The following is a 27,307-nucleotide window of genomic DNA, read 5'->3' as shown; positions in this document are numbered from 1 at the left end:
GGGAAGGGAATCACTGAGATGGGTCAGCCAGTTGCTATGTGGTGGGAATAGAAGCAGCCCTCCGCCCTCCACCTGACTCAGGCAGCCGGGCCCGGGGGGCCTCCCTGGTGCTCCTGACCCTGGGTCAGCCCAGAGGAGACAGGAGACCGTGGCTGCCCCTTTGGAAGCTTTGCATATCCAACAGCCCATCTGCGCCTCACCGGTCCCCTGCGCAGGGAGGCCTGGTGGAGACGGTTCCTACTGACACATGGGAAACCTGAAGCCGCAAAGGTGGCAAGATTGCCCAAGGTCACACCTTGGCCTTCCAGGTCGTAGGCGCCTGCATTTCTACCGCATCACGAAGGTCTCATCACACAATAGAACTGGGACACATATCGTTATGCTGCAGAAAACCAGTTTCCCAGGAGACCCTGAGGCCGTGGTGTTGATGAGGGGGACACCACCGAAACGGGAGGCAAGCAGAGCAAGGCTGAGCGTTGAAAAAGAAATTCCTCCTGTGCCTCTCCCCAGCCAGCACCTCCAAGACCCCAGGCCATGTGCCCTCCTGTATGGGGAGGGGGCGGCAGGGGAACACTGGGTTCCATCCCCCCTGCCTGCCTGCACACACCCATGGGGAGGCGGGGGAACCGAGGGGCTCTGGTGCTGGCCCCAGCTCGGTGGCTGCCTGGCAAGGGGACTCTGGCAGATGGAGACCCTCAGCGACCTTGGCCGCAGCATATGCTTTCCTGGGCTTCCTGGCTGATAGAGCTGTCAAGCCTGAGCATGGCTCCTCTCCCTGCCTCCTCCTCCTCCTGAACTTCCAGCACCAGAGGAAGAAAAGATGGTGGGGCCGCCACGTCTAGGGACTCTGCCTTTTGTCCAGGTCCCTGCCTTGCCCCCTCCCCCACTCCCACATCTGTCCCCAGGTACCAACAAGGCCAACCCACTCTCAGAATTCCAGGGTGGAAGGGGTCTTGGCCAGACTTTGTCACAACCCATCATTGTACGGAGAGAAAATGAAACCCAGAGGCTGTGATCTCCAGTGATGAGGCTTCTGCACTGCGGCCCATCGCCCCCCCTTCCCCATCCTCCTTTGAATCTAGGCAGAAGTTCCATAAAATGAGAACAAGAGGGGCAGCTTAAGTAAAACAGTCATGGAAGGAAGCCTAGGGGTGAGACAGAACAAGTCCCACCCCGCCCCTGAGAGCAGCTCACAAATGACCTGTAGTAAAATAGACGCCGAAAGCGAGGCCGGGGAAGAAGGGAACGAACACAGCCTGACCACGCACAGCAAACACCGCGGCAATAACGAGGCTCAGAGTCAACTCTGGGCCTCCTGGCTGCCATTGCGATAAAGGAAACCATGCCCAGTGTTCTTGTTCTCATGGTTAAGGGAGAGCAAGAGGCAGACCAGGTCTTCCGGGAGAAATAAAGATCTTAAAACAGAGGCTACAAGAGACATTGTTGCATGGGATTTGCTGTGGGGGAGGAAGACTAGGGAACCAGCAGGGAGAGTCCTAAGACAGAGGAGAGCCAGTGTCCTCTTACCCAAGGTGCCCTGTGTGTGTTGTGCCTTGCTGATGAGAGACTGAAGGACACGAGGAGCACAAGGACCAGAGGCCTAAAGGGATGTAGACATGTCCTCGGATCTGCCTGGGACCACAGTCCCTTTCTGCGAGGACAGCGCCCTCCTAATCTGAGATCAGCGCGCTTCCTGGGAGGCACATAAACTCATGCTGCCTCTGGCTCCCCCTCCCTCCCTTCCCCTCTCTTCCGACATGACAATCTAGTCCAACTGCCACATTGTCCTATAGCCAGAAAACCGCAGACTCGCCAAAGGCCACAGTGTGAGCGACAAGAGCAGGGGACTGAAGGTGGGCCAGCTGATTCCCATCCCACCAGCCACTCTGGACGTGTGGCTCCTGGTTGAAGCCAAGTGCCATCCATCTCCTTGCGGCTCCTGGCGGCTCCACGTGGGGACACCAGCTCCGCTCACCCCACTGTTCCTGTTTGAGCCCAGGAGCCGTGCCTGCCCCACGTCAGCGTCCTTCATGTCTCCTCCCGGGTCCCCTTTCCTTCCCAGCTGCCAGCTGCCCGGACATCCTTAGCAGCTGGTCCCTGTCCGGCTGATTTCTACGGGCATTTCTTGTGTCAGGCTGAAGTCTCTCACCTTTGCCGAGGTCCGGGGCCTGCGGCAAGACCCAGTATGGCTCACACTCGCTGTAGGAGGGTAGGTGATTACAAACCCTTCTCTCGGGAAGCCTTCCCTCCCTGGAGGAGCTGCCCAACCCCTTCATTTACTGAAAATGAGGCTTTAAAAACACTTTGAAAAGGAACTTCTGCAAACATCTATGTTCTATTTTAAAAGTCCTCCGGAAGAGGTTAAGAGGCTTAATCTAAACGAAAGAAACCATGGCTTTGGGCTCAAATATACCTGGATTTGAATTCCAAACTCCACCATCCGCTATATGACAGTAGGACTTTACTCCTCTGAGCCTTAGTCTATCTGTAAAATGGGGCTACTTACAGTGTGCCTGAGTATGGTTATGGTTAGCAATGACGCAAGCGAAATGCCTAGCAAGAATCCAGCATACAGAAAGCATTCCACACACAGTGGAAATTATTTACTAACCGAAATCTATTCTCGCTTTTAATCATATATATTAAACCTTTATCCCAGTCCAGAATCTAATCTGAAGTGTTCTATAATAGCTGGTATCTCCGGGGTGCCTGACCACAGAATCATTTACACACACTTAGGGTCTAATGGCCAAAATAAAGAAGGAAAAGGAAAAAAAAAAAATCACAAACCAGTCATTGCCTACCAAACGGCAGAATTTCAGGACATCGTCACTTTGATCCGACAGAATGTCTTAAAAATGAATGTGTCCAAAATGGGAGTTCCTGATGGGAATGTGACGCCTCTGAGGGCCTCCCTGCTCCCTCTCTGGCCCCAGCCACCATCTCTTCCGGGGGGCTGCAACAGTCTCAGCCCTACAACTTCGGCACAGTGGCCAGAGGATCCTTTTAGAGTGTGAAATCTGGTCATGTCTCTCCTCCGCTCAAAACCTTTCCCGATGGTCCCATCTTGGAATAGAAGCTTTGGCTTCTCTTACTTACTCTGGCTGAGGCTGAGCCCTGCATCCCACCCCACCCTCCACCTCTCTCTGACCTCACCTCTTGCTCCCCTCACGCATGGCTGTTCTGTCCACACTCGCACTCAGGGCCTTTGCACATGCTGTTCCCTCCCAGCTCTCTCCCTCCTGCAGGTCTTTACTCCAAGGTCACCTTCTCAGTGAACCTGCCTTGACCCCTTTATTTAAAATACAACTGGGGCATCTGGGTGGCTCAGTCGGTTAAGCATCCGACTTTGGCTCAGGTCATGATCTCATAGTTTATGGGTTTGAGCCCTGCGTCGGGCTCTGGGCTGACAGAACCTGGAGCCTGTTTCAGATTCTGTGTCTCCCTCTCTCTCTCTCTCTCTCTCTCTCTCAAGAATAAACATTAAATTTCTTTTTAAATACAACCCTCCCTCCCCTCTTTTCTCTTCATGCTCTATTTTCTCCACAGTCCTTATGTGAAGACATTTATGCATTTACTTTGTTATCTTTGGAATAGAAGCTGCAGGGAGGTAAGGATATTTGTGCATTTTATTCTTTATCTAATTTGAAGCACCTAGACCAGTACACCTAAGTACATCATAGGCCCTCGATAAATATTTGCTGAATACGAGTGTCTGCGTGCACTTGGGTTGAGGTCACCACCCAAGTAAGTGCAGGTTTCTGAGCAAATGAAAACAGGGGCAAAAAAAAAAAAAAAAAAGCTCTATGGCACTTTGTTTGTATCATGACAGTCCTTTCTACACACGGTGTCTTCTTTAGGGGCTGGTCTCTTCTACTAGAATCATCTGAATCTTCAGTAGGTAGCAGGGACTGGAGTGCAACCCACTTAGTAACCGCATCTTCAGGGAAAGGATGAAAGCTGTTATTTAACTGGCATCTTGCCAGGCACCCAGGATTATTCTCTCAATTCACGCTTATGTGTCCCCCACAGGTTGGGGTGGGTTCCCTCCATTTTACCACCAGGGACGCTTAGGTTCCGGGGGCCAACTCACATGTATGAGAAAAGTGTGACAAAGTTAGGACTCAGGACTGGTTGCAGCTGCCCCTCCAAATCACATCTCCACACCACAAAATCCAGTTCGTTGTCCCAACTACTCCTAATCCTGACAGCAGCCCCCGGAGAAAGATGAAGGAAACAGGACTATAGTTGATCCTCATTATCTGCGGATTCTGTATTTGCAAATTCACCTACTCGCTAAAAATGATTTGTAACACCCACAGTCAACACCCACAGTTCTTTCCTGGGAGGGGTGGAAAATGTCAGTTTCCTTGATGTGTAACTTCCCAGCTGGGGTGGAAGGCAACCTTGTTTCACTTCTTATACTGCAAACAAGTGTCCTCTTTGTGCCACATTTTTCACATTTTGGGGCTTTTTGTTGGTGACTTTGCTGTTTAAAATGAAAACAGTGTAGTGCTGAAAAACCGTCTAGTGTTCCTGGGCACAAGAAGGCTGTGATGTGCCTTTTGGGAAAATACGTGTGTCAGATGAGCTTTGATCCGTATGAATTACAGCGCTGTCCGCATGAGTTCGATGTGCATGAAATCAACAGCTGACACTAAAGAAGGTGTCTTTAGACAGAAACACACACAAAACGAGGTTCAGTATTGATCTGTTGATGAAAACGGTGTGACCGGAGGCTCGCAGGAGCCTCGCCCTGTGTTCTCCCTCAGGAACAATGGTTCAGTATTCACTAATTCAGGGTTTGCAGCGGCTTCACAGAACATACTACTGCAAATAACAAGAGTTGACTATACTAAGCCCAGCCATCCAGTGCACAGTTCTGCACACAATAGGTCTAGCTGTGGCTATGCGTAAGCATGTACACGCAGACCCACTCGTGTGTGTGTGCTCCGCTGCATGTACTAAACACTGCCATTAGCACCAGCACTGGCAGGTCCCCTCCGAGGGGTGTAATGACCGCATTCAGGAGCTCGGGAGGTAGAACCAGATGCTCCCAGATCCAAATCCAAGGGCAGCTGGGAGTTGTGTGCCTTCATGCTGGTCACACCCAACTTCCTTGTAGATACGGGAGGTTAATCAGTGTCCTGATGATAAAGAGAGGTTGTGCGGGACAACTGCCAAGCACAGAAGCCACAGCTGGGATACAGTATCCAGCAGGCAGCTGGGCAGAGCCTTTTAAAGCCCATGTATTTGCCTAGGGCAGGTAAGGGGGGCCCAGGAGAGCCACTTAGGGCCACCTCCTCCTGAGCAGACTGGCCTTCCTCCTCTTACAGACCTGGACATCATTCTGCCTAGTATGATCTCCAGGAGCATTTGTAGACTAGGAGTCCAGGAGTCAGAGGGTCAAAGCCAGAAGGTACCCAGGGGCAGGGGACTCCAGAGGTCCCAGACTGGCAGCCCAAAGGCCATATCATGCCTATGGACCACTTTCCCTCAGCCTGCACGTGTATGTGTTTTAATCTGAGTCAACATGAATAAATCGAGACATTTCATATTTTAAAAAAGTCCGGATCTCTGTCTTGTCTTATGCCACCCAAAAGATCTTGCCTCTCTGTGTCTGCATTCCTGCACGGCACTGACCGGCTGAGGCTGGGAGGTGGCTCCTTTTCGCTAGTGTTCTTATCAGTGCCCTTGTACTTACACCTGGACTGTTTTTTCCCTTGTTAGCTGCCTAGCACTGGAGTTTGGAACCTCTGGTCTAGTCCAATCTCACTTGACAGGATCTGAACTCAAGGGTGGGTGGTACTTGCCCAAGCCCCCAGGTAAATCAGTGGTGGTGCTGGGACTTGAACCCTAGACCTGCAGCTCTGAATCCAGGGCACTGAGATGCCCAAGGAGGCTGGGGACACGGAACGGGGAACTGGGGTGAGGGGGACATTCTGTTCAGGAAAAGGCTGCTGGGGCCAGAGGGGTAAGGCAGAGAACACCAGCTCTGGCTGCAATCGGCAGAAAGTTCTCTTCTTCCCACCTGCTGGCAAACACTGACCTTCCCTACCCTGTAAGATAAACTCCTGCATGGGCTCTGTTGACACAATGTTCTCAGGTGCCCCTCTACCTGTCCTGTCCCACCCCCCAGCTCCCCCACCCCTGCCTCAAAGGCAAAGATTTTCATAATCATGGGGGGGGGGGGCGGGGGGGCATGCGGAGCCAGAGGTGGGTGGGGGGAGTGCTTTGTCCTAGGGCAAAGCCTAGTTCTTAGCAAAGGACTGGCCGCGAGCTTTAGCTTCCTTATCTGTAAAATGGGGGTTTCAATTATGAAGATTTAATTAGATAATGCACAGGAAGAGTCTGGCGCATACCTTCCAGTGAACATTCGCTTCTTTCCCTTATTTTATAAACCAAGGGCCTGGAGACAAGTGAATGATTCATTCCAAGAAGGTCACAAAATGAAAAGAGACTCCCTTAGCTCCCATGGGGTAATTTTAAAAGGTTAGATATAGTTACATTTGTGAAAATATTTATTATAGCTATAAAAGTAGCACACACTTAAAAAAAAACCCTCCAGTTTTGTTGTTCAAAGACGAGCCCCTGATTAGTTTCACTGCTGCTTCTTCCAGTCTTTTTTCTTTTTTCTTTTTTTAATTTTTTTTAACATTTATCTATTTTTGAGACAGAGAGAGAGCATGAACAGGGGAGGGTCAGAGAAAGAGGGAGACACAGAATCTGAAACAGGCTTCAGGCTCTGAGCTATCAGCACAGAGCCCGATGCGGGGCTCGAACCCACGGACCGCGAGATCATGACCTGAGCCGAAGTCAGCTGCTTAACCGACTGAGCCACCCAGGCGCCCCTCTTCCAGTCTTTTTCTAAGCAGAGGGGAAAAAATGTCTTTTAGGGGAGGTGGGGGTTATTTTTATGTGGTTATAACCCTGGTGTGTATGCACCTTTGTATCTTTTAAAAATTTAACATAGCTTAAGAATTGCCTGTGCCATGGCATATTCTTAATAAAAAGTTCTGTTTTTAAAATATTTTCTTTTTTTTAAAGTGATCTCTACACTCAATGTGGGGCTCAAACTCACAACCCTGAGATCAAGAGTCGCACGCTCCCCCCACTGAGCCTGCTGGGCGCCCCTATAAAGAGTATTTTACGGGCTGCATGATTTTCCATTTCATGGGTCATCATGGTTAACTTCTTCCCTTGTTGAATATTTAGTCTTTCTCACTACCAAAAAGAATGCTCCAACGGATACCTTTGTGCATAATTGTTTTTCTGTATTTTGAACTACTTCCTCAGGATAGATCCCCAGTGGTGGGTTTATAGCGTCAACGAATACGCTGCCAAACTGCTTTCCTAATGGGCTGAGTTACCAGATGATTCTCCCACCCATAACACATGCACATTGGCTGTGCTTCCCGTTTCACAAAACCACTGGCACTGAGCTCTGTCTCCTAAAGGGCAAGGCGTTCAAGCTCAAACACGGGAATTATCCAGGGTGATTCTTCTGAGTCTCTTCGGCTTTGGGGCAAGTAGGGTCACCCCCAGTGGCAAGGGGGTGGGGTTAACTCCCGGAGAGACGTAGCTCAAAAGTAGCCTAGCTCCAAGCAGGACTGAAAGCAAGTCCCCCAGAGCCTCTCCCATGTCCCAAGCACAGCACCCCTTACCCGTGTGGCAGCTCTGGCAGGCCCCTTTAGTCAGTGTCCACCTAGCACCTGCCTGCTGTGTGCCGGGTCCTTGAATGGTCCCAGCACTCAGATCCTGTCGGTGAAGGGCTGGGCTCAGGAGGGAGTAAGTCCCTCTCCAGAACTCAGGAGGAGGTACCTGTGAGCAGGGCTCTGAAGGATGAGCTGCCTGTGCAGGAGCATTCCGGATGCAGTGCGGGGTGGGGGCCAGCATTATGGAGGCGTGGAGGAGGTGGTGGTGAAGGAGGAGATAATGGTAGAGGAGGGGATAGAGGAGGAGAGGGGAGAGGAGGAGGGAGAGGAGGAGGGAGATGGGAAGGAGGAAGAGGAGGAGAAGAGCTACAGGGGTAGGGGCCCAGGAGAGTAGAGAGGGAGGCTGGGTGCTGGGGGAGGGCCTTTCATGCCTCTGGGTTCTGAGCAGAGGAATGACAAGGCTGGGATTATTTTATGGAAGCTAATGCTGTACCAGCTCTGTGGGGAACGGGCTAGAAAGAGGAGGAGAGGCACCAGGAGACCCTAGATGGAAGCAGGGGAGAGGGAATGAGAGAGGCAAAGATGGCTTCCAGAGAAACTGAGGACAGAGGCTCCTCGAGGCCCAGAACGGAGGGGCTGTGGGGAAGGAGGGTGAGGGGAGAAAAGTGATGGCGCCCAGGCATCTGGGAAGGTCAGGGGCGATAGACACTAATCCTGCCTACCCAGTGTTCAGTCTCCCCCTTAGTCACAGAACCCTGTTGTGGTTCCGGGGTGGTGGTAACACCCAACTTAACCCGCACAAGCCTGGAGGGTGGCAGGGGCAGTTCTGGGAGCGGCAGCACCCGGCCTGGGCTTGCGAATGTGGCTGCGGTCGCTTAGCCCTCAAGGGCCCAGAGACAAGCGGGCATCATGCCTCCAGTGGCTCGGGTCTTCCCAGATGCCAGGAGCAGAGTGGACTCCGAATCGAGGCCTAGCAGACACGTGTTGAAGGAAGTCAGGCCAGGCTGCCAAATAGATGACCCAGAAGTCCTGAGAACCCCATGAGGTCGGTCAGTCTGGGTACAGGAAAAATGGCCCTGAGAGGGCTCCACGGTCCATCTCTCCTGGGACACAGCCTGGCACAGAGTCGGGAGCCAGGACATGCAGCTCTGCCACCAACTGAGTCACAAACCTAAGGGCACGACTCTCTTGACCTTGGGACCTCAGTCTTCCCATCCACAAAATGGCGATAATACCCCCTCCCTGATGGAGCTGCTGTGATGTCCCAGGATCTGCCTTCCTTGTCAGCCTGCTTCCCATCACATCTTCTTCCTAACCATCTCCCCTGAGCTCACCCTGTGGGCTCATGCTTTCGCTTATGCGGTGCCCTCTGCCTAGAAAACCCTTCCAAGCTCTCCGCCTACTTGTCTTCCAAGTTCAATTCAAGCATGGATGCCTGTGTGTAACTTCATGGGAGACAGAGTTCATGCTCCCTCCTGGGTGGTCCCTTGCACACGCTCCCTTCAGAGCCCTTCTTCCACCAACAGGACACAGACTATTTGCACACATGGTCACCTGTGGACCACAATCTTCCGTTTTTTGAGGGTTTCTAAGAGCCCCCCCCCCCCCAGCCACAGGCATCTGGCATAAGCAGCATGTGGGCTGCCGGCGAGTGGTCAGAGGGCTCTGGCACCAGAAGCAACGATGCCCTCAACCAGGCACCACCCAGCCCCGAGCAGAGCAGGAAAGGTCGCCCAGCACAGCTCCAGCCCGCACATGCCCACACCTGGCCCAGTGTGAGGTCAGCAAACCTTCCTCCTCCTCTGCCTCCCAAAGGCCTTTGGATGGCAACAGACGGTGCTAACACTGCTCTGTGTCCTTGGAGTTGGGACGGTCAGCTAGAGAACTCCACTGGCCTCTTGCTCACGAGCTGTGCCCACCTTATAGACAGCTGAGGGATGCTCAGAATTACCTGACTTGCCTAGGGTCAAGGAACAAGAGGCATAAAGTACCGCATCGTGGGCCCTCCTCCTCTTGAGATCAGATGCCACGCCCCATGGGATCTCAGGGACTGAGAAGCTGTTGAGATGTGTGACCTTTAAGAACCTCTAGGAGCCGTCCTTCTGGATTCTCCATACAGTGCAGAAGACAAGAATCCTTCAGAAGTAGGGGACCCACAGGAAGCCAGTCTCCCTGTGAGTCTCTCTCTCTCTCTCTCTCTCTCTCTCTCTCTCTCTCACCCACACGTGCACATGCACACCGAGTCTGAAACCCCCACTGGGCCCTCTAGGGCAAGACACAAATTGGGAGAAAATATTTGCAGAATATGTATTTGACAAAGAACTTGCATCCAGAACGGATGAAGAACTCTCACAGCTCAGTAATAAGACCAACAACCAAATGATTAAATCTTTAACCGTGGGCCAAACGTCTGAACAGAAACTTCACCAAAGAAGATGCACGGATGGCAGATAAGCACACAAAAAGATGTTCAACATCATTGGTCATTAGGAAAATGCAAATTAAATCCGTAAAGAGAGACCACTGCACACCTGTTAGGATGGTTAAAATTTAAAAGACTGATCATAACCAGGGTGCCTGGGTGGCTCAGTTGGTTAAGTGTCCAACTTCGGCTCAGGTCACAATCTCACAGTTCATGGGTTCGAGCCCTGCGTCGGGCTCTGTGCCGACAGCTCAGAGCCTGGAGCCTGCTTCGGATTCTGTGTCTCCCTCTCTCTCTCTGCCCCTCCCCTGCTCACGCTCTGTCTCTCCCTCTCTCTCAAAAATAAATAAACGTTAAAAAAAATGTTTTTAAAGACTGATCATACCAAGTGCTGGTGAGAATGTGGAACTGGAACTTTCATACACTGATGGTGGGATTGTAAACCCAGAGTGGGGGTATAACCACTCTGGAAACACTTGGGAAGTTTCTTAAAGAGTTAAATATATATTTGCCAAATGATCCAGCCATTCTACTTCACTCCTAGGCATTATCCATACAAAGACTTACATGCAAATGTTCACAGCAGCTTTGTTTGTAATAGCAAAAAACTGGGGAAAAAAAAAAAACAATTGTCCATCAGCAGATGAAGGGATAAACTAATCATGTTTTTTCCTTTACCCATATACTTGAATACTACTCAGCAATAAAAAGGAATATATTGATATGCAAAACATCATGAATCCCAAAATAATTATGCTGAGTGAAAAAGTCAGACCCCTCCCCCCCCAAAATCACATACTGTATGATCCCATTTATATAAAATTCTAGAAAATGCAAAGTCATCTATAGTGATAGAAAGCATATCAGGGGTTGTTGGGGGATGGGGGAGGCATGAGAGGGAGGAATATTACAAAGGGGCAGGAGGAACCTTTTCAGGATGATGGGTTTATTCATTATGTTAACTGCGATGATGATTTTAGGGGTTACACGATGTCAAAACCTACCAAATCATAGACTTTAAATACATGCAGTTTGGGGCTCTGTGCTGACAGCTCAGAGCCTGGAGCCTCCTTCAGATTCTGTGTCTCCCCCTCTCTCTGCCCCTCCTCTGCTCATGCTCATGCTCTGTCTCTCAATAATAAATAAACGTTAAAAAAAATTTTTTTAAATATGTGCAGTTCATTGCATGCTGCCTTCAATAAAGTTGGAAGAAGGAGAGAGGGGAAGGGGCCGGGGAAAGAGGAGGAGCACACAGGAGTCTTTCTTAGGATGCCAGGCACACGCACGGACACACACACGCAGACACTGAGTATGAAACTGCTGCTTGGCCTCTAAGAGTCTCTCAACCCAGGATTCCATTTAAAAGGGACACCAAGCTACTTGTCATTTGCTCAATGCTTTTCCAGAGTCCTCTCCATGTGCCTGGCTTGAGCTGGGCACCGGGGGTTCAGAGATGAAGCAAACCCAGTCCTTGCTCTAGGAAGTTCATTCTTTGCTCGAGGAAGTCCATTCTGGAGCAGATTTCCCAGAATTCAACCTACACACTTAGCCACACGCCTCAAGCACACCAGCTGGGTTCCCTTCACACCTCCCCTGAGGTCTTTCTCTGCTCTAGGCTTCCTCCACAAGCAGAGGCCAGCTTTTCCTCTGTGCTGGCCAGGCGGCAGGGCTGTCTGTGGAGACACCGCTCGCTGTTTAGACCTCAGCACAGCCCAAGCAGAAAGCAGCGGACCTGGGCTGCAGGGCTGGCGTGACTTCTGCAGAACGGTACCTGCCCCTCCCTCTGAGGGGCTGCCAGAAGCCTCTCCTGACGCCTGTCTCTCTAGGGTGGCTTCTGTGCCAGGCCTCACAGGCCGTCGGCCAAGTCCCCTCCTTCTGAGGCTGCAGACCAAGCTTCCAGAGACCCTGTGGCTGGGAGGCCCGGCCAGCGCCAGCTTCAAGGGGGCAGTCTGGAGGCCTCAGGCCCTAGAGACGCGATCCTGACAGAGCTGCTGAAAGGGACACAGTTATGGCCTTTGAAGCTGTGGGCCCAGAAGCAGATCACAAACTGCCAAAGTTAAGGACGCCATATGCCCTGACCCAGGCCTGCTGTTCCAGCCTTGTTTCCCTTCTTTGCCCTCACTCTGGAACTTTACATGAAAGGCACAGAGGGACAGCCTGCCGCAGACACATTTTAATATGCGCACTTGAAAATGTTGCCTGGTTGGCCACATTTTAAAAACAAGGGAGATCACAAACATCCCATTTCTAGCTTATAAATCAGAAGGCCTGCAAACACCAGACCCACTCTCTTGCCTGGGAAAGGTGGCAGGAGCAGGCCAGCAGCCACCCTCTTCCAAACAAGCACTTTCCAGTTTGCTGCAGTCCCTGAACAGCCCAACGGACCTGTTTTGCCTCTGTCAATAACTGCCTTCGAGGCCCCTTGCCTCACACATTTGATTCTGGCATAAAGACCTAATGACCTTATGAGGTAGACGGCATCATGTCCCCATTTTACAGAATAGGAAACAGAGCAGCGTGGCTCCAAAGCCAAATACAAGAACACTGGTCGGTGACTAAATGAGTGAACCATGGACCGTACTATTTTTAATAAAGCAAAATGTATTTACTTTGAAGGCATACCTTTTGCCCCCCCTGATATTATATAGTCTCCTTACTCTGGGGACAGAGGTGTTAAAATGCTCCTTCTTTCACTCTACCGCAGCGATAGTAAACAGAAATCTCTTTAAGTGTCACTTGAACGTCCTTATCGGGCAAAATAAAAAGTTGGCAAACCTAGGATGGATTCCCAAATGTACTGATCTTTGAAATCTAAGTGTGAGAAGCACTGCTCTGCTATACAGCCTGCTTCTGCCATTTCTCCTGGTAGAAGAAGAAGAAGGAGAAGGAGAAGGAGGAGAAGGAGGAGGAGAAGGAGAAGGAGAAGGAGGAGAAGGAGAAGGAGAAGGAGGAGAAGGAGAAGGAGAAGGAGGAGAAGGAGAAGGAGAAGAAGAAGAAGGAGAAGAAGAAGAAGAAGAAGAAGAAGAAGAAGAAGAAGAAGAAGAAGAAGAAAGAAAAAGCAAAAAACCCACCCCTATCGGCATCTCATCCTATCTTTGAAGAGTTGGCTTTTGAACTGAGCATTCCCCAAACCTTCTCTGTCCAGCAAACCCACAGAGCATTTGTTCATGCCTCTTGTTATATTTATCCCATTCTTCCTCAAGTTACGGTTATCTATATCCTACCCACTCTTGCACCCCCTAAAGCGGTGACAGAACAGAAGAAACTGCTGAATTGTTGGCCAGTCAGCGCTTCAAGAGAACCCCACCTCTGCCTGGCATTTTGTAGGTGGGGAAGAGCAAAGGGCCTGGCCTCAGGCCACCCAGGGAGTTGACAGCAGAGCCGAGGTGAGGACGGGAGTCTCCCGATGCCTCGGTGCTGGCTTTCTTTCCACTTCTTTCCACTTCACCAGGCTGCTTCCCAGAAATTCCCTTCTGCTTGGCTCAGCACCTCAATTCAGAGGACAGTGCTGAGCATGTGACAAACACTTCATGAATCTCTGTCCATTAGGAGGTGCAAAGCAGCCAGGAGAACACAGGCCTCCTCCTCTCCAAGGGCCCTCAGCTCTAGCTTCATATCACCTGCATCAAGCCTTCACTCAGCGTGAGCTGCCCATCAAATAAAGAAATGGCCCTCCGGCCCCTGGTGACCTGGATGTAGAAAGACCCCATATGGCTCAGGAATACAATCCCAATTAGGCCAGAGTTATGATCCCAGCCCTGCTGAGTAACCTTGGGGAAATGCCTTCACCTCTCCAGGTGTCAGGTGCTCCAGACAGGTGGAAAGCTGAGAATAGATACGAAGAATTCCCCAAGCCTACTGGCTTGGTTATTCAGCACTAGACAGGCTTTCCAAGAGGAATTTCAGAGTCCTTTCTCTAGAGTGTCTTAAGGACAGGAAAGGTTCTCGTCCACCTGGGACAAATGGATTATTCCATTAGAGCTGTGCCAGAGTGAGCTTGAATGGCTCCCCCCTGCCCCCAGACTCTGTGGCCACTTTTTGTGTTGCTGGGGTCAAAAGCCAACATATCTTTTTTCTTTTTTTATGTTTTATTTATTTTTGAGAGCAAGAGAGACAGAGCATGAGCAGGGAGGGGCAGAGAGAGAGACAGAGACAGAATCCCAAGCAGGCTCCAGGCTCCGAGCTGTCAGCACAGAGCCTGATGAGGGGCTCGAACTCACAGACTGCGAGATCATGGCCCGAGCTGCAGTCGGATGCTTAACTGACTGAGTCACCCAGGCGCCCCAAAAGCCAACATATCTTTAAAACAGTTTGGAACTGCCCTAAGCTGGATGGATGAGGATGATGCTGATTCACAAACTCAATTCAGAAAACAAGCACACGATGATGGCATCATCTCTATAAAGCCTTCCTCATCCACTGAACAGGAAAGATCATCTCCCCTCTCCGACACCCCACTATATACCATTATCAGTCCACAACCCAGCTCCTAGACGGTTTGTCATACCTACATGTTTAGATGTTTGTCTCCTACTTAGACATCGGTTTCTTGAAATGAGGGATCACCTCTTACTCTTTCCTGTACCCCATGCACTTAGCCCAGGGCCTGGCTAAGAAACCATAAACGAACGCTGAGCCATGTTTAGCTAGACAAGGAAGCCCTCCCACCTCTATTCTGGGACAAGGTGGCATTTAGTTCTTTTAGAGCCCACGGATGCATCCAGTCCATCTGCAGGATGGGAACGCCAATTTTCAGAGGGACACTGGCTTACCCAAAGTTATTCAGTTAACGAGAGGGCTCAGACTCGAAGCAACCCTTTTGACTCTCAGTACGGTGCGCTTCCAGCTCTTTCTCAGCCTCTCCAACACATTAGCTGTGTAACTCTGGGCAAGGCTCTTTGTCTCTCTGCCCTGGCTTTCTCTTTGTGAAATGGGTAAAAACCATAATGGGATTGTCTCAGGGATAACACAGAGCACAGCACACAGGGAGCACTCAAAAAGCGTGTCTGTTGTGACTGTCATTCATGACCAGCCCTTCTCCTCAGGGAAAGGGCACCCACCACCCATCAGCAGAGCAGGGCTCAAGGTGAAAGGAAGTCTTCCCAGCCCCGACCTATACACAAGTTCAAGCAGCAAGTTCCCTGCAGTCATCAGTTTGGGGAAGGGCCTGATCTCCGCCCAAGAGCACACACAACTCACAGGGATGGCGGCAAGGTATGTATGCGGAGGCAGCGAAACCTTTGGAAGAGCATGCTCTTCTGGGTCAGACAGACCTGGTGTCAGGTAACAGGCTGCCCTTCCTGGCTGTGCCATCTTGGCAGCCACTCTCTCTAAGCCTTGGGCTCCTCGTCCTTCAAATAGGTATAATTTGTTATGAGGATCACCTGAGGTAGGTAATGGCCTGGTACTCCATAGATGATACTAAGAGTAATAATACTTGTCCCATTTTTATTTAACCAAATGCACGCGATAAAATGTCCAAACCAGAAAGGGCCTTAAGGATCCAGGAGCCCAGTCCTGTCATGTTATAGCCGGGGACCCAGAGGTCGTGGTTGGCCAAGGTCACACAATGGGGTGCTGGTGGAGTGAGAGCCAGGGCTGGGGGTCTCCGGATTTTCTACCGCATGTCCATTCTGGCCCACTCGATTCTCCTCATCTGTTCCTCCCATCCCCACCCCCACCCCCCACCCCCCAGCACAGCGAGGGGAAGAGTCACGTTCTTTCCAACCCTCTTCCTTTCACACTCCTCTGAAACCAGCCAGCGCTATCTGTTTGCCAACGTCACAGTTCTCCCAGGCACACGGGGCCCCTTCCAGCCTTGAGGAGAAGGTAAAACAATTGCTGGCTACTGGCAATAGCAATAATAACAGTATTAGTAATTAACAGTGATAATAATGGCAACCAACAACCTGCACAGTGCCCTGTGCTTAACAGTGTTTTTCCTACAAACGTCAGCACATTCCACAGTTTCTCCCTAACCTCGTTGGCTTAGGGGCATAACTGCCTCAAACTTATTCAACACTTCCTGAGCACCTACTTTGTACCTAGCCACAGGCTAGAGGTTAGAGAGGACAAAGATGAGGCCTCTGTTGGGAGGAGTTCACGATCTAACGGGGATTTAGGGCAGGTGGGGACATAACTTCACTTGGCCCAAATGATGCAGCCACAAAATGCCCTGCCCCAGCCTATGGGGAGCCTTCTTTATCACGATACCAAGGGGCACAGTGTATCTGTGGAATAAATGGGAGCAAGGAAGGGCGAGGCCTAGGCTGGAAAGGGCAGCAGGAGGAAAAACAAAGAATAGAAAGTCCAGACACCAAACACTCGATTGCCTGTCTCAGAGAGGTTCTAGTGGGAGACTCCAGGGAGGGCAAGGGAGCAGCAATAGGACCCGTATGGAATCAGGAGGCCTCGGCCCCTGACCCCCGCCAGCACACAAGATTCTGATGCTTCTTGTCCCTTAGGGACTTTGCCCTCGGATGCCAAGATTTTCCAAACCCAGTGCTGGGGTATATATGCCTCCTTGGGACCATCATTCGCTAGAATGATGTCACAGCCCTTGCAGTGGAAATGTTTGTACCTCCTGGTTGCTTCCTAGGCCCTCAGCCCAACACACTCCAGCATTCATTATCCCCTGGCAGGGACGCCATCCGCAGGGATGTGGAAGAGATTGGCAGGGTGGGGGAGGGGGAGAGAAGAGGCTAAAAGCAGCCACCCCTCCCCTCTTCCTCCAGTCTATCTCTCAAGTCCTGAGTCCCTGAAAACCTACTATGTGCCAGGCACAGGCACTATTTTAGGTGCTTTCATATACATCTCATTTCATCATCCCATCGACCTACTCAGGCATGTATGCCTCTTCCCAGATGTGCAGATGAGGAAACTGAAGCTTGGGGGTGGGAAGTAACTCGAGGAAGGTCACCCCAGTGACAGCGTAGGGATATCAATATAGGACTGTCTGATGCCTCCGGTTCCACGAGGCTCACAAGGTCATGTTTCACTGGAGAAGTCCACAGTTGAAAGAGACCAATTGAGGAAACCCCAATTATTTCATAAACCCAAGTTTAAATTCTGGGTTGCTCTGGTAGAGAGATCCCTGACATGTCAGAGCTACCTGAGTGGCACGTGACAACCACACAGACCATCTAATCCAACTCCTGCATTTAACAGATGAACAGACAGACACCCACGCCTAAAGAATTTTAAGATGGCTACTGGTGGCCTCCTAGCAAGCTAAGGGACTAGAACCCGAATCTCTGGCACTTTCCCTACACCACCCTGCCTGCAGAGATCACCTTTTCCTGATAAGCTCCTGCAGCCCATCCCACACCGCCAGATGGGCAGAGAAGGCAGAGGAAACAGGCAGCTGTGTGACCAGGCCTCTCCTCAGTCTGTCTGCAGGGTTGAGGAAGAGAATCTAGGGCTTACCAGGCTAGTAGGTGTTCTGCTGAGTGGAAGGAGAGAGCATCCTACCCCATGGAGGGTCCAGAGAGACAGACTCAGATCTCCTGCTTCAGGGGTCATGGGCATGTTTTCCAGACCTACTGCAGGGCCCTGACGCTTCTCAGGGGGGAATGTGGTAAAGAAGCAGTCGTTGGCACTTGACCTTGGGTTGGGTGTGGGGTTCCACCCGTCTCCCACCCCTAGGTACCCTTGCTCCTCCTCAAAAAAGGAAAGGGGCTTAAATATTTGCCAAATGCTGAAAGAGGAAGACATTTAGGAACGGGGCGGTCCCTAGACCTCTCCTAATCGCCCACCTTGGGCATCTTCCCCGCTGCAACCAGCATCCTGTAATTAGTGATTTTCACGGGTTTGGGGCGGGGTGGTGGGGGGGAATGAAGGGAGGGTAAGAATGAGTCACAGTTAACCCCTCCTCGGCCGATGCCCTCTGAGGGATTCTACCGCAGCGGGCGGTCGCCAGCGGCCCCCGCCCGCCCGCCCGTCGGGTGCAGCGAAGGGCCCCCTCCGGGCTCGGCCGCGGCCTCCTCACCTGAGTCCGCTGGCGCTCCGCAGCCCCCGCCGGCTCGCACCGCTCCGGCCCCGCTTGGCGCAGCGCCTCTGCAGTCGCGGCTGCAGCTGTCTGGCCCGGATCAGCAACCTGCGGCGGAGGGGGGAAACGCACAGACAGGGGCGGGTGAACGCGGGCGGGGACACCCGAGCCCCCCGCAGCTGACAGCTGGGCCGCCGCAGCCAGAAAGCCTGGAGGGCAGGCTGCCTGCCGGGCGCTCGGTCCTGTCTGCTCCCCGGCGCGGCCCGCGCCTCCCCTCCCCCCACCCGCACTCGGCACTCGGTGGGAGCAGCTGGGCGGTGGGCCCCGAGGTCCCCGGGGTCGCTGTCATCACCTGCCGAGGCTTCCATGGCTTCGGCTGCCCTGCCCAGGCCGCCGACCTGCTCTCCGGAGCCCCTGCTGGAGGCGGCTCGCCAGGGCTGGGGCTGCCGGGAGGGAGGAAAGGGGAGGGTGAGGTGGATGGAAGGGACCAGCCAGTGGGCGGCTCGCTGGCAGCTGCGTAAGCGGCCCGTCTTCACTTTCCTTCTTAAAGAGATAGTTTGCATCTTGCCTCAGAGGGTGCGGGAGTGGGGGCGCGAGCACGCACGGGGTGGGGTCCTGTCCCACCTACTGTGTACAGCCAGCCTGTGTTTAGAGTTGGGCATTGCGGCCGAGAGGAAAGCACATTGTCTGTCCACTGACAGGCTGTGTGATCCTGGGCAAGTCCCTGCACGTCCCTGGTCCTCAGTTTCCTCACCTGCAACGTGGATTGATGATACCGATCTCACTTCCTGGCACGCTGCCGGCTTATGCTAAATAGTAATGGCATCTGGATTCCATTCGGAACATTTTTCACTCCCTCATTTTTCACATCTGAGTACCAGGTTGCTTATTTAATGCGAACAGCATTTGGGCTATGAAGAAAAATGATGGCAAGAATCTTAAATATCTGAAAAGTCACGTTTGTCTTTGAAGTATTAAGATGGCGAATCTTTGAAAACATGGAAAGATAATCACAACCTAAATTAAACGTTCATTATACACCTTGTCCCTCTGTGTTCCATCTGCTATTGTAAGGGAGACAAGGGGACCACAGGAGACAAAGGGACCTTGAGGACCCTACGTGACATAGTGATTTCCTCCTCTCCTACTCCCTTTGCCCTAGTTTTGCTGGATTTCCAGCTAACATATTGTATACATACCATCTGTCATTGTCACCCCCACTAGAACGGACGTGCCATGATGGAAGGAACCCTGCTATATTCCCAGTGCCTAAAGTAGTGCCTAACACATAATCAGGTGCTCAGTAAATATGGACTAAATGAGAGAGAGAGCAAGTATACATTGTGCCAGGGCCCCGTCTTCCCTAAGAACACTAGGCCTGATGCCATCCTGGTCTCCTAAAACTCTTATATCCTTAAATCTCTGTCTGCTCTTGGTGAGGCTGAACTTGGTACCCTCTACCTAAGCTGATGGAGAAGCATTTGTATAGTGATTTTACCAATTTTATATCTTGACTCTGCAGGACTGGCCTGGTGAGAAATAGTTAATATTTATAATGTACATGAAAAAAACAGTTGCTTTGAATTTAGTGTTAGTTTTCAAAGTTAAACCTTTTTCTGGAGCTCAAGTTTGGGGGTAAATCCACCACTCTATAACGATGCCTATAATTTTGAAACATATGCCTATAAATTTTTTTGGCTCTATTTCCCCCTCTATTCCATTAAATTGAATTTTCCTATCAGATGGCCACCATTATGTTATGCTTTGTGGAAAAATATGGCAGAGCAATTGTAGCAGGAATAGGAAATTGTAGTTGAAAAAGCCATGTGAAATAAGGTCTGCTGTCTAAACAAAACAAAAACAAAAACAAAAACAAAAAACAAAAAACTAATGCTTGTATTAGCAAGTTAATGCATAAGTTTTATCTGCCCTAAGGCCCACTTAAATTATGTAAGTGACTTCTTTACATTTAAAGCAAAACCGAAAAAAGCCATGCAATTAGTTTGCTTGTCAAGAGATAATTTCTAAGATCCTTATTAAAAAATTGTCTGTCCCCATGTTTTTTGTTTGTTTTGTGTGGGGTTTTTGGTGGGGGGAGGTGGTGGCTTGGTACTTAGAAGACTACATTTCCCAGAAACCTCCACAAGGAACTTCCCCAATCAAGAAAGCACCTCCACCCACATTACTTCCACATGGGATGGTGTTATCTAGGGAAGAATTCTCTCCTTAGCATCGTCAGACGTGATGGAGAAGAGAGCCAGTAGTTAGTCATAATGTAAATTACAACAAATGAGGGTTTCAAGCATAAACAAATTATTCTAAAGAAATTAGTAGTTTTGTTTGATACTATTTGGGAAATATTTAAATTTGCTGTTTCAAAAGCAATTTTGGTTCCAGTTCTGGGTAAACACACTGCTCCTACGGAATGCAGCGATAAAACCTGAATGAGTAGCAGCTACTTGTGGATTCTGACGAGAAGACACTATCAGGCAAATTGGGGAAGAAGGCCAGAATTTTCTGTACCAGTGAACTAGTAAATTTATCATTTTTGTTTCCTCTGGTATCCCCTGGCCTAATCTCGAGACAGCCCAAATCTGGAATTGGTAAATCAACACAGAGAGAGCTCCCAAAGAATCTCTCTAGTCCTGACCTGAGGATCAGGAGAGGAGACCCCTTAAGCTCAACGTGAGTGATGGAAAACAAGTTTTCTTTTCTTTTTTAATCTTTTCTCCATTGTCTCATGATCCATCTCCCAGGCAATCTTGCAGTGGGGACTGGGACAACAGGGACCCATATGCCTCAAATTCTGAGGGAGGAGACTTCTCCAATCAGAGTAACTATGGTCTTGAGAGAGGGTGAGGCAAGATGTTTCTTGCCTCCTTCAGTCATCCCATCATTTGGCTCCAGTTGTGGGCGGTGCAATTGTGGGAGGAAGCCAAAAAAACAGAGAAGAGTCCATAAAACTCCAGCTTTCCAGTGAAACCCAAAGAGGAGAAACCAAGGGGCACCTGGGTGTCTCAGTCAGTTAAGCGTCTGGCTTCGGCTCAGGTCATGATCTCGCGGTTTGTGAGTTTGAGCCCCGCGTCGGGCTCTGTGCTGACAGCTCAGAGTCTGGAGCCTGCTTCTGATTCTGTGTCTCCCTCTCTCTCTGCCCCTCCCCTGCTCACTCTCTGTCTCTCAATAACAAATAAACGTTAAAAAAATTTCTGCAAAGAGGAGAAACCAAATAATAACAACAACAATAATAATGAAATAATAATTTTCAGTTACTATTGAAAACTTAAGGAAAAAATCTTGAAAGCAATCAGAGAAAAATGATGTATTAATTATACAGAAAGAATGATTTAAATAACTGGATTTTTCAACCAAAACCATAGATGGCAAGAAAAAAAAATGGAACAAAATGTTTAAATTGTGGAAAGAAAAGATCAGTCAACCAGGATTCTATATCCAGCAAAAGTATCTTTCAGGAATAAAGGTGATATAGACATTCTCAGATAAAGGAAAACTAAAAGAATTCATTGTCAGCAGACCTGCTCTGAAGGAACTGCTGAAGAAAATTCTTCAGACAGAAGGGAAATGATATTAGAAGGAAGTGTGGACTATAAGGAAGGAAAGGACAATAAAAATGGTGAAGATCTGGGTAAATTTAGTAGACTATTTTTCCCCTCTTGAATTATTTGAAATAAGTTTGACAGTTGAAAAAAAATTGTAACATAGTCTGATGGGGGCTTCAATATATGTAGACAAGATAATTACAATATAAAGGAGGGAGTGGAAGGGAACTTCTATGATGGTAAAATACAAATTCTAAGTAGAATGTGGAAAGTTAAGTATATATTTTGTAATCCTTAAGATCCTTAAAAATACCTATAACAAAAGATACAGTAAAAAAACCCAGATAAATTAAAATGGAATTCTAAAAATATGTTCAAATATTCCAAAATAAAACAAGAAGGGGGGGACAGAGAAATGAAAAATAGGGGGAACAAATAGTAAACAAATAATAAAATGGTAGATCTGTGTCCAAACATATCAATCTTTACATTAAAAATAAATGTTTTAGGGGCACCTCGGTTTCTCAGGTGGTTAAGCAGCTCACTCTTGATCTCAACTCAGGTCTTGATCTCAGGGTCGTGAGTTTAAGCCCCGTGTTGGGGTCTGTGCTAGGTGTGAAGCTTACTTAAAAAAAAAAAGAAAAGAAAAAAATGGTTTAGGTACATCAATTAAAAGAGATAATCAGAATGGATAAAAAAAATGACTTAAATAGATGCTGTCTATAAAAAACTCACTTTAAATATAATGATATAGGTGGGGTGCCTGGGTGGCTCAGTTGGTTAAGCATCCAACTTCGGCTCAGGTCATGATCTCACAGTCCGTGAGTTTGAGCCCCACGTCGGGCTCTGTGCTGACAGCTCAGAGCCTGGAGCCTGTTTCAGATTCTGTGTCTGTCTTCCTCTCTCTCTGACCCTCCCCTGTTTATGCTCTCTCTCTGTCTCAAAAATAAATAAACGTTAAAAAAATTTTAAATAGAATGATATAGGTAGATTAAAAGTAAAAGACAGAAAAATATATACCATGCAATCACTAATCAAGAGAAAGCTGGAATGAATGATTTAAGATGAGAAAAAGTAGACTTAAGATAAGCAAAGAAAATTACCATAGATAAAGAGAATCATTATACAAAAATAAAAGGGTCACTTACCAGGAAGATATAATAATTGTTAATGTGTATGCACCTAATAAAAGAGCTTTAAAATACATGAAACAAAAACTGTCAGAACTGAAAGGAGAAAAATACAGATTCACAATTACAGCTGCAGAGTTGAATACTCTTTTCTCAGTAATCAGTAGAACGAGTAGGCAGAAAATAAGCAAGGATAAGGAGAAGTAAACAGCACTATCAATCAATTAGGCCCAATCAACATTTATAGAACACTTCATCTAACAACTGCAGAATATATTCTTTTCAAGTGCCACGGAACATTGACCAAGACAGACCCTATGCTGGGTCATACAACAAACTTTAACAAATTTAAGACTCAAATTCATTTAAAGTATGTTCTCTGACCAAAATGATGCATACTAGGAATGAATTACAGAAAGATAACAGGAAAATCTCCCTTGGAAATTAAACAATATCCTTTTAAATAATCTACAAGGTGAAAGAGGAAGTCTCAAAAGAAATTAAAAAATATATCAAAATTTGTGCAATGCAGCTAAAGCAGTACTTGGAGGGAAATACATAGCATTAAGATTTAAATTAGAAAAGAAAAGACCATTTGCAACTACATAGATGGAACTAGAGGGTATTATGCTAAGCGAAATTAGTCAGAGAAAGACAAGTATCATATGACTTCACTCATATGAAGACTTTAAGACGCAGAACAGATGAACACAAGGGAAGGGAAGCAAAAATAATATAAAAACAAGGAAGGGGACAGAACATAAGAGACTCTTAAATATGGAGAACAAACAGAGGGTTACTGGAAGAGTTGTGGGAGGGGGGATGGGCTAAATGAGTAAAGGGCATTAAGGAATCCATTCCTGAAATCATTGTTGCACTATATGCTAGCTAACTTGGATGTAAATTAAAAAATTAAATTAAATTAAAAAGAAAAAAAAAGAGGGGCGCCTGGATGACTCAGTTGCTTAAGCGTCTGACTTCAGCTCAGGTCATGATCTCATGATTCATGAGTTTGAGCCCTGCATCAGGCTCTGTGCTGACAGCTCAGAGCCTGGAGCCTGCTTTGGATTCTGTGTCTCCCTCTCACTCTGTCCCTCTCCCGCTCATGCTCTGTCTCTCTCTGTCTCTCAAAAATAAATAAATGTTAAAAAGAAAAAAAAAAAGAAGAAAAGTCTTAAATCGATTAAGCTTCCACCTTAGCAAAATAAACTCAAAGCAAGCCAAAGGAAGGAAATAATAAATATCAGAGCAGAAATTAATGAAATTGAAAAAATAAAAACAAAGGAGAAAATCAATGAAACCAAAAGCTGGTTCTTTGAAAAGACCAATAAAATTAATAAGTCTCTAGTATGACTGAAAAGAAAAAAGAGAAAAGACACAAATTACAGTATCTGGAACAAAAGAGGTGTTATTACCATGGACCCTGCAGACATTAACAGGATAATAAGGGAATACTCCAAACAACTCTCTCTATATAATCACCAATTTAGATGAAATGGAACAAATTCCTTGAAAACTGGAAACTAACAAAAGTCACCCAAAATGAAACAGAGAATACCTCACAACTATTTTTAAAATTGAATTCATAAACATTCCTAAATATAAATCTTCAGATCCGTATCACAATTCATTTGGTGAATCCTACTAAACATTTAAAAAAGAAATAACACTAATTCTACATATTCTCTTCCAGAAAAATAGGAAAGAGGAGGAAACACTTTCCAAGTGATTTTATAAAGCCAGTATTACCCTGATACCCAAACGAGAAAAAGACAGTTTAAAACAATTTTTTGAACATTTATTTATTATTGAGAGACAGAGCATGAACAGGGGAGGGGCAGAGAGAGAGGGAGACAGAATCTGAAGCAGGCTCCAGGCTCCGAGCTGTAAGCACAGAGCCCGATGCGTGGCTCAAACTCACGAACCACAAGATCATGGCCTGAGCCGAAGTCGGACGCTCAACCGACTGAGCCACCCAGGCGCCCTGAGAAAAAGACAGTTTAAGAAAAAACAAATACCCTCATGAACCAATATTCCTCATGAACACAAATGCAAAACCTAAATAAAACACTAGCAAATCCATATGAAAGCATGCTCAACATCATTAGTTATTAGGGAAATGCAAATCAAAACCATAAGATATCATTTCACATTCACTAAGATAGCTGTAATTAAAACAAAAAAGATAATAACAAGCAAGAACGAGGATTTAAAGAAATTGGAGCTCTCACACATTGCTGATAGAAATGTAAAATGGTGCAACTACTTTGGAAGACAGCTTGACGGTTCCTCAAAAAGTTAAACATAGAGTTATCATATGACCCAGCAATTCCACTCTTAGGTATACATCCAAGAAAGATGAAAACACAGATACACAAAAAACTTATATGCTAATGTTCACAGCAGCACTATTCATAATAGTCAAAAAGTGGGAACCACATATCTACCAACTAACGAATGGATAAACAAAATGTATATCCATATAATGGATTTGGCCATTAAACAGAATTAGGTACAGATACATCCTACAATGTGGATAAACCTTGAAAACTTTATGCTAAATGAAAAAAGCCAGATGCAAAAGACCATACACTGTCTGAGAGTTAAAAAGTGCATTAGTGGTTTCCAGGAGTTGTGGGGAAAGAAAGAATGGGGAGTGACTGTAATAAGTATGGGGTTTCTTTTTGAGTTTTGAAAATGTTCTAAAATTAGATAATGGTAATAGCTGCATTCTTGAATATACTAAAAATCATGAAATGAACACCTTAAGAGGGATGAATTCTATGGTATGTAAATTATGTCTCAATAAAGCTGTTAAAATAAATTAGCAAATTGAATCCAGAGATATATCATAGCTAAGTAGAGTTAACCTGGAAATGCAAAACTGTTTAAAAATTCAAAAATCAGTTGGTGTAATTCACCATATTAACGGTCTAAAGAAAAACCTCATCAACCAATCAATCAATTCAGAAAAAGTGTTTAACAAAATTCAACATCAATTTATACATGCACACACACACACACACAAACCCAACTCTCAGCAAACTAAGAATAGAAAAAATAGAAAGAATAGAAAGGAATATCCTCAACCCGATAAAAATTATTCCTCTCTCCCAAAACCAGTTATAGCTAACACCATACAGAATGGTGAAAGTGAATGCCTTCTTCCTCACACTGGAAACAGACTGACAAGGAAGAAATGAAACTGTCCTTATTTGTATACAGCATGATTGTCCATGTAGAAAATCCCAAGGAATCTATAAAAGACCAACTCCTAAAACTAATTTTTTAAGTTTAGCAAAGTCACATGAATGACAAAATTATGGAGATAGAGAACAGATTAGTAGTTGTCAGAAACGAGGGTGGAAGGTAGGGAAGCAGGTGGCTGTGGCTTCAAAAGGGTACGAACAAGTGATCCTTGTGATGGAATTATTCTGTTTCTTGACTGTGGTGGTGGTCACATGAAGCTACATATGTATTAAAGCACATAGAACTAGGGGCGCCTGGGTGGCTCAGTCGATTAGGCGTCCGACTTCAGCTCAGGTCACGATCTCGCAGTCCGTGAGTTCGAGCCCGGCGTCGGGCTCTGGGCTGATGGCTCAGAGCCTGGAGCTTGCTTCCGATTCTGTGTCTCCCTCTCTCTCTGCCCCTCCCCCGTTCATGCTCTGTCTCTCTCTGTCTCAAAAATAAATAAAACGTTTAAAAAATAAATAAAGTACATAGAACTAAATACACACAAATAGTGCATGTAAAACTGGTGAAGTATGAATAAGGTGAATGGACTGTATCAGTGTCAGTTTCCTATGATAGTGTACTAAAATTATGCAAAAATTGGGGGAACTGGGTAAAGGTTATACAAGTTTTTCTGTATTATTTTTTACAACCACAATTATGTCAAAATAAAAGGTAGCAAAGGGTCAATTGTAAATCTCATACTGCTAGTGTGAGTCCAAAAAGGTACATCCACTCCGGAAAACAACTTGATAATTTCTTATCAAGTTAAACATGCGCTTACCATATGACCCAGCAATCTCACTGCTAGATATTTATCCAGAGAAATACACTTATGTTCACACAAAAACTGTACAAGAGTATATTAAGCAGCTCCATTCATAATTGCCCAAAACTGAAAACAACTTCAATGTCTTCCAGGGGGTAAATGGATAAATAAACTGCTATATCCAGACACCAGAATACTACCCAGCAACAAACAGTACCAAACCACTGATACATGCAACCGCTTGGAGAAATCGCAAAGGCATTATATTGAACGAAAGTTTCAAAAAGGTTACATATTATAGGATTCCATTTATATAACATTTAAAAAAAACCAAAACTATAGTCACGTAAAAGAGTGGTTGCAGGAGTTAGGATGCGGGAAGGCAGTGATTACAAAGGGATAACACAAGGGAATTTTTTGGGTGATGTTACTGTTGGTATCCTGATTGTAGTGGTGGTTACAGGAATCTGGACATGTGTTAAAATTCACAGAACTATGTGCCAAAATGAAAAAGTCAGTTTTTCTATATGTTAATTTAAAAAATAAAAGACTTTTT

At 47.3% G+C, this 27,307-nt stretch overlaps 1 protein-coding gene across 1 annotated transcript in view; it reads right to left on the bottom strand.

Moving 5' to 3' along the window:
* The window catches only part of SNPH (syntaphilin), a 33,671-nt gene extending 15,179 nt beyond the window's left edge, over window positions 1-18,492 (bottom strand). The window contains exons 1-2 of the mRNA XM_042980730.1: window positions 18,417-18,492; window positions 18,065-18,172 (exon numbers count right to left, since the gene is read on the bottom strand). The gene's annotated coding sequence lies outside the window, so the exon portion shown is untranslated. The remainder of the gene's footprint in view (window positions 1-18,064; window positions 18,173-18,416) is intronic.
* Between the last annotated feature and the right edge of the window lie 8,815 nt (window positions 18,493-27,307).

This window comes from Panthera tigris, chromosome A3 (genome assembly GCF_018350195.1).
Source record: "Panthera tigris isolate Pti1 chromosome A3, P.tigris_Pti1_mat1.1, whole genome shotgun sequence".
Taxonomy (NCBI): domain Eukaryota; kingdom Metazoa; phylum Chordata; class Mammalia; order Carnivora; family Felidae; genus Panthera; species Panthera tigris.
The sequence above is the reverse complement of the archived record's forward strand: the minus strand, read 5'-3'. Positions and strand labels throughout refer to the sequence as shown.